Below are 7954 nucleotides of genomic sequence, written 5' to 3'. Positions count from 1 at the left end.
ATATAACCAATCTGAACTTAATGCATACATTCCTTGGTTGAAATATGAAATTATTGACTGCTTGAATGAAAATCCACTTCCAAATGGACATGACATTTTTGCCTTGTATTAAAATTTCAAATTGCTTAACTCATGCGTAAATATGAATATCTAAAGTTAAGCATACATTTTGTCCATTGCCTAGCTTGTGGTTTAGGGAATCCATCTCACACTATATATCATTTAATCCTAAACCTGTCATTGAACTTAAATGCCTAATAAAATGTTTAGTCATCACTCTAGGCTTGAAGCACTATTAATCATCAACTCCAAATATTTATGGTGCTTATTAAAAGATATCCTTCCATAATTAAAATTAGAGGCAATCACTAAGGGATTCAAGTTTCCCTGTTAAATAAAAAATTCCCTTTGAGCTTATATTATAAATCCTCTAATTTTGGTTTATGTCCTCCATAGAAAATCTTTACCTTACCACGATCATATCAGGTAAAGATCCATCCTTCTCATTGGTTCGTATCCTTGCTATAAAATTATGATCATATCTAAAGGATACATTCCAATCACTAAAGAGCATCAGTTCCTAGTTATTCATATCCTCCACAATGCTCTTTTCCAAAATAAGTTAGGACATATTCTTTAAAATGTTTATCTTGTACAATGTCCTACTTTTGAATACTCTATTAAACTTAAATAAAATGTTTAATCTTCAAAAGTATTCAATTTTCTTCCAAGCTCTCAAACTTTATATAAAATCATTTAAGAGCTTCATCCTCATGAATTAAGTTAAAATGACTAATTTAATTGATATAGGTTTCAATCTATGTGATGGAACAAACATTCAAAGAAACCTATGCATGAACCTTAAAATGAAAAGTCATTTGAACTTAAGCCTCACACGTATTGTAAATCATAAGAAAAGAGGCAAATATTGGCTTAGCTTATTTAAAGATATTTATCTAAGCCTATTCATCCAAAGCCAAGCATATAACATTGAAAATCTTAATACACTTGGCCTAAAGATCCTGAAAAATAAGGAAAGGCATAAAATGAATCAGCACATAATTAAGGGGGAGCATATATTCTTTCATGATTATATAAATTAAAATGCTCTCATATATTTATTTCATGCCTAAATGTCCATATGGGTATTGCACTGAATTTCTAACTATCCATGGTTATTTATTGTTCATAATATCTAGTTGGGTGGTTTACATTTTATATGGACAGTTGATTATACTACCTGATTGCATGCTTAGTTTAGAATGCCTCCTGCATGGCGGATGCAGTTGATGTGAATTGAATGCTGGTAGTGGATTATAGGTTCTCGTATGCCTTGAACTGAAATATAAATTGCTTGTTTGAACCTATTAGGTACAATTTGTATGGGAAAATATCCTATGTACAAACGGCATGCTGCCGAAATTTTGTTAGGATTTTCCCATATAAAACCTTGTGTTAAAGATGATTATAATAAAATTAAAGTTAAAATATTTTTGAAAGGATGAGTGAAAACTAATTGAAAATTAAATGTCATCCTTGTATAATCATCAAACACTTAAAGAGCTGAGCACCTACCCTATAGAAAGAACTTATAGGTATCACATGCATCACTATTGTTTATTGAAAAATTGAGGCTCTTCCTATATCCCTTAACATTATATCCTGCACGTTAAGTCTCATGTTTTGATATGAAATGTTTTTGGATCATGAGTTGCATTGAATGCCTTAATATCTATTTTCGATGCACCTGTTGTCTATAGGTATGACTATACTGATAAGAGATAAATGTTGTTAATAGACATCCAGTATAGCTGTTGAAGAATGGTGTGTGTGCTCACTTATACTTTGGCATATTCAATGAAATCAATCCCTTGCAAAGTATAAGTAATTTATAGTATCTAAGCAATAATTCAAACTGATAGGGGGAGCATCTAAAATTGAAATGCCTATCATATTATGCTCACAAACCTTTTAGCTTAGATATGGTGTCGAATCAAATGTGGCATGTGCTTAACTGATATGTTGTTGGTAAAAATCTTACATTGACTTATAGTCCTTTGCCACATGTTGTTTCTGTTTGCCATATGATCCCGCATGTGAATTATTAAATCTTTAGGATCATCATGGTTGTGATTTTCTAGATATACTATTGTATGTACTTAATTGACAAACCAGAAAATTTATGCTTGCTCGTTTCAAATTAAAGCTTCCTTTCTGCAAGCAACCCCCAGCACCATCTCGCAAACATCATAAGGGGGATATATATTTATATATATACATCTATGTATATTTATTATTATAGTACTTTATGGCAAAGAACTAATTTCAAAACTATTTTTTTTTGCCTTCTTATAATAATTATAATATACATATATGGTTATAAAATTGGATAACTGGTTTGATAATTTCATATGAAAATGCATGCGAACTTGTTAGACTATTTTTATGCTCAAACCTCCTTTTGGTATCATATGCAGTGTGCCTTTAATTCAAATCTTTCACGGGTCTTATGATATGTGTCAATTGAAATGGTCGGTGCATATCTACAATCTAATTTTGTTTTTCATGACATTTAAAACATTTAAATGACCAGTTGTATTGTTTGTGTGCTTAACTATTGAGGTTATCTTTGTCATTCTGTTTGCATTGTATGGTTATTATATTTCTTGAATGACTGAAAGTTATACTTTTATTTTTTGTGTTGAAAATACTGTACTAGTTAAGTTGCTTGATGAATATGTGCTATATGTTATTAATTGGAACTCAACACAGGTCACTTAGGTACAAAGTTATGATTAGGAATGGTTTATTTTCAAACGGCATGCTGCCGAATTTTCCAAAAATTCCTCCCAATATCTCTTTTGTATCTAAATGACATCCTTTGCCTTTGAGTTTTATTGTTTAAACCCTTTCTGTTGTTGCCAAAAGGGGGAGAAAAGGCAAAAGTGGGTAAAACAATGCTTAATCATGCTTAATCTTTAATTACCAATTACTTTAATTATCTTTATGCACAAAGTCAGGGGGAGCCTTTCTTGGTTGTACCCACTTTTGCATAAAGTATTTGTCATCATAAAAAAGGGGGAGAATGTTGACTTGATTGGTCATGCCCTGTTTTGATAATGGCAAATACTCTTGGTACTAATGGTTGTACTGAGAACTGCATGCAGGTTCACCTTGTGCGCGCTTCAGGACTAAAAGACTTGTCATGATGACGTGCGGTGTTCGTGCCGATGAATGAAGAATCTTGTGATGCATTTGTATTTATTATTTAGTTTCTTCATTCTAGGATGTAATTTTATTATGGACTGTACACTCATATGGCTTGTAATAATTTGCATCATGCATGATAGGTAGGTATGCTCAAATCGACCTTAGTTGGACATTAGGTACCTACACGGACCATAGAAAGACCTTAGGGTTTTCCTTTGGTCGACCGACACCGGACTTTTTTGGTGTCTTCAAATTGGACCCCAAGTGCCCCTAGGACACTCACACTTTCACATATATTTGTTAGGCACTTGAATAGGGTTTGTTTGCTTCAATACGGGACCGAAATGCACACACGATGCACTTTCGGTCGACCAGCCAAGCCAGTTCATTTTGGCCTGGTCGACTGAGACACATTGGGTCAAAGTTTGACCATCTGGTCGACCAGCAAAGGTAGTTCAAAAGGCCCTGGTTGACCGAAACTCCCTTGGGTCAAAGTTTGACCACCCTATCGACCAGCAAAGGTAGTTTAAAAGGCCTTGGTCGACCGAAACTCCCTGGGGTCAAAAGTTTGACCAACTAGTCGACCAAAACTGGTAGTTCAAAAGGCCCTAGTCGACCGAAACCCTCCTGGGTCAACAGTTGACCATCTGGTCGACCGAGAACATTTGTTCTCCAACTACCTGGTTGACCGAAGGGTCCTCGGGAGAATTCCCAGCGGTCTGGTCGATCGAACCAGGCAGTTCAAAATGCCCTGGTCGACCGAAACTCGGAAAATTGGGAAATCGCCCTCTCCTGGTCGACCAAGACCTCAGTTCAATATTCCCTTAGTCGACCGGACCATTTGAAACTTGGTCGACCGAAACCTTTCTGGTCGACCAGACCTCTCGGGTTGCCCTGATTTTTATCGCGGTTAAACATATTTTAAACAGGGTTAATTATTTTAAATGATTTAAAACTTTCTTAATAATGCCCAATAGGTCCCCAACGGTCAAAAATACCTCCTTGCCTATATATACCTATTCATTTATCATTATTAGCGGGGATTAGCGAAACTTGATTAGGGAAAAACTCTCTCAACTCTCAAAATCTTATATTAGCCAAATACTTCTTGTAAACACTCACATACTCTTCAATCTTGATTTCTCTAAGCATTATGAGTATTTCTATAAGATTATAGTGCGTAATCTCTCTAGCTCATACTCTCTTTTGGTATAAAATTTGATTGATTTTATTTGAGAGTATAGCCTAAAGTTCTTCCACGGATTTCATTTGATAAATCTTGTGTAGGAAGACTTTGAGGGTTGTGGTTTTTGCATTGTTGTTGCAAGATACCTAAACCTAGATTTTGTGTGTAAAAATCCTTTTGCGAAAAGCTAGTTTTTCAAACAACTCCATTGTGCTTTAAACATTGAAATATTGTATTGAGTTTGTTTGATCTATCTTGCTTAGCATATTTGAAACCCTGATCTGATTTTGTGATATTCGAATATTGTGTTTCAAATCTTGCTTAGATACACACTCTAGATCTTGATTGAGTGTTTAGCACACATTAGAGCACTGAGCATATCTACATATCATTCGTGCTTGCTTTATTGATTGAGCTGTATTGGTGCACATATCTTCTTTTCTAGAAGCATATTTTCATGTACAAATTTTATACACATCTGTTGTATTTCCAGGCACGGGCCTGAAGAGGGAGACTAGCCCTGGAATAGTCCCGGATTGGCCTTGACCCGGTTAGGAAAGCTAGGTGCGTTGTCCTGTTAGGCGTGTAGGTTGAGGTCAGCCCCACTAATTAACCTGGTTAAGGTTGAGGTCAGCCCTTTGTTAATTTGATCTGGTTGTAAATGGTGCCGCTCCACCCTTAAGTGAGCTATTAGTGGAATCCTCTGACCTGCGAGTTAGAGGCGCGGACGTAGGCAATTTGGCCGACCCTCGATAACATTTCTAGGTGTCGTCTCTTTTATTGCTTTATTGTGCATGCCTGGTTAAACATTTATTGTAATTTAAAATTCCATTGTATATTTACATTGATTTATTTTACATGCACTAGATTGACCTTAAACTTGTGTAATACTGTTGTTAGTGGTTTGACCTAAGGCAATAAATTTTAAAATACCAATTCACCCCCCCTCTTGGGATTGCACCAAAGCTAACACCTTGGATTCCATTCTTGGCCACCAACATTTTAACCGAAGTGGATTTGTCGTAGGAGCGTCGTAGGCACCACTCCTGAGATGAGGTAAGGGAATAAATTATGTTAGGAATTTTATAATTTAACCGATTAAATTGTAATATGAGATTGTAGGAATTATATATACGTTTTTCTGAATATTCTGGCACATGAAAATTGGATTTTGGATTATTATTATTATTATTATGAATTGATTAAATTGGTGTTTGTGAGCCTAAGATTTTATAATAATAATTATTTTAAAAATTGAACCGATTGAATTAAAGTATATGATTTTGCTGAGTCTTATTAAAGTATGATTTTATTGTTTAAATGTGTGACATGAGATTATTTTAGATTATTGTATAAATTAAATTTGTTGAGATCACGGGGATTGTTGATAGTAATGTGGGTAGACCTTTATGAATATGGTACCATGGTATTGTGTAATTGTATACCTGAGGGATATGTTTGGTGATATCAAGGCAAAGGGGGACACGATCTTGATTATGAGACCCTGATCCTCGGGATTTAGCTGAGGGCTTGATGGTGGGGGACGACGAGACGTAAGGCCTCACGACGAGTTGCTGGATATGTACCAAATGTGGTCTTTGAAGGATAGATAGATTGCTTGTTATGTGAACATGATTCAAGAAGTGAGGAAATAGATATATTGATTTATGTGATTATTTTATGGTTTATTTATACAACATAGAATGTTATTTATATGAAGCACGTATTAAATGTTATATATATAATTTATTGGTCACATACTGATAATAATTTATTCCATCCTTATTGAAAGGTGTCTCACCCTATCCATATCTAACATTTTTTCAGATACCATGTGGAAATGACAGTAATCAGAGTGCGTAGTGGAAACGTGGGTGGGATAGAAAGTCCTTGGTTAGAATTGTTAGTATTTTATTTATGTTTTTGATGACCTTAGAACCTTATTGTTGTATTGGGATTTTTATTGTAATAAAGGTTAATTTTTAGTGTTTTGGTAATTGTTATGGAGATCTTCCGTTGTTTTGTTATATGGTATTAGAGATTTATTTTAAATAACACTCCGAACCCCAGTTTCGGGTTCGAGGCGTTACAATTAATGTAATGTCATTATCATCCATTTCATTTTCTAGTTTGGGAAATTCTTTATAAGTAACATTTTTCATTGGAACATAGATCCCTTGAACAATTACCCTTTAAGCTCTCCAATCCATTGTTTTGATAAAAATACTCATTCTTTGTTTCCAAGCGGTGTAATTTACACCACAAAAATATTGAAGGCCTTGTAGAAGTTTGTCCTTCACAAAATAAGGATATACTAATATGATTCATAAGATCTTTATACAAATATGTTTAATTTTATTGTAACCGAGCTCTGATACCAATTATTAGAAATGGTGTAGTCCTAAGAGAGGGAGTGAATTGGGTATTCAAAAAATTTAGGCAAATACTTAAACAATTTTAACAATGGTTTGAGCAAGTGATTTAAATACGCACATATAATCAATATTCACAACAAAAATGAACCAATATAAATATGCTCAAATTAAAGAGATTAGGGAAGAGAGAATAAAATCTGAAATTTACAAGGTTCGACTATACCCGCCTACGTCCTTGCCTCAAGTAAACCACTTGAGGATTTCACTATCCACTCCTTTCAATAGGCGGAGCCACCTCCCTCCTTCACTCAGCGAAGATGCCTTTGTAATCCCTCCTTACAAGCCGAGATGCCTTTACAATCCCTCCTTATAGGCGGAGATACCTCTCCAAGTAATATCCCCTTACTTGACACGATTCACACCGAAACCATCATTTGTAGAAATAAAAATAGAAGTTATACAATGAATGCTCCTTGATTGAGCGAATGAGTATACTTGAAACATAAATCTAATACACACCCAAATGAATATGAATGAAGCTCAAAGGAGACTCTAGAAGGTGAGCACTTGAAGGATAAATAAAGAAATTGCAAAGTGCTTGAGAAAGATTTACAACAAAGGAACAAAAACTTGGATTTTTATGATATATATATATATATATATATGTATCTTTTTCTCATTGTTAAAACAAGTTAGAGACATTGTATTTATAGTCAAAATGACCTACTAGCCATTTTGAGACCGTTGGGGGTTGAAAATAATTGTTTATTTTAAAAATAAGCCATTTTTTGGCCATTGCGCCACTTTTCCCCATAGTTCTGATCACCCGAGGCATAGTTTCGATCGCCCGAATGTTGGGTCCATGATTTTCGGTCACCCGAATTCTGGGTTTTCCGCTACATACACCCTTCAGTATTTCGAGCATAACTATTTTTTTTCTTAGAAAACTTAAAATGGGACATTTTTAGTATCAAAATAAAGCTAAGAGAAAATTCTAAAACTTTCATATTGAACATGTTTTACGATGAGAACTGATTGATCGAGAACATTGCTTATCAATGCGGCGGCATAAACATGAAGGGAATTTTTAAAAACTTGTTGAGGGGTTTTCATTCCAAAAATGATTTTAACACTTTGAAATAATTTTTACACATTTGTAAAATGATTTTCAACACTTTGAAAT

This window comes from Malania oleifera, chromosome 8 (assembly GCF_029873635.1).
Source record: "Malania oleifera isolate guangnan ecotype guangnan chromosome 8, ASM2987363v1, whole genome shotgun sequence".
Lineage (NCBI taxonomy): Eukaryota > Viridiplantae > Streptophyta > Magnoliopsida > Santalales > Ximeniaceae > Malania > Malania oleifera.
This window is presented reverse-complemented; position numbering follows the sequence as displayed.